This window comes from Ipomoea triloba, chromosome 4 (assembly GCF_003576645.1).
Source record: "Ipomoea triloba cultivar NCNSP0323 chromosome 4, ASM357664v1".
NCBI classification, from domain to species: Eukaryota; Viridiplantae; Streptophyta; class Magnoliopsida; order Solanales; family Convolvulaceae; genus Ipomoea; species Ipomoea triloba.
This window is the reverse complement of record NC_044919.1, coordinates 15,815,213-15,815,518: the sequence shown is the minus strand read 5'-3', so window position 1 is coordinate 15,815,518 and position 306 is coordinate 15,815,213. Positions and strand designations below refer to the sequence as shown.

Sequence of the window (306 nt, the reverse complement as noted above, 5' to 3'; positions counted from 1 at the left end):
ACTTCGGAGTTCTGATGGGATCCGGTGCATTAGTGCTGGTATGATCGCATCCGTCACGTACTGCGCGCAAAATGTACTTGACCCTCTCTCTCCGCGCAACTTCTCTCGCTTAGCGGTTTAGCAGTTTAAAAGGATAGTACCCTTAGCGAGCGGTCCAGTGGTTTAAAAGAAAAATTAAAAAGAGGGTGGGGGAAGCAACACGATGACTTCCCAGGGGGTCACACATCCTAGTACTACTCTCGCCCAACCACGCTTAACTTCGGAGTTCTGATGGGATCCGGTGCATTAGTGCTGGTATGATCGCAT

General features: G+C 50.0%; 1 non-coding gene across 1 annotated transcript; it reads right to left on the bottom strand.

Annotated features, from left to right (window-relative positions):
- Positions 1-189: 189 nt before the first annotated feature.
- LOC116018530 lies at positions 190-306 on the bottom strand. Its single transcript, XR_004098544.1, has one exon. It is a non-coding gene; the product is annotated as a 5S ribosomal RNA (ribosomal RNA).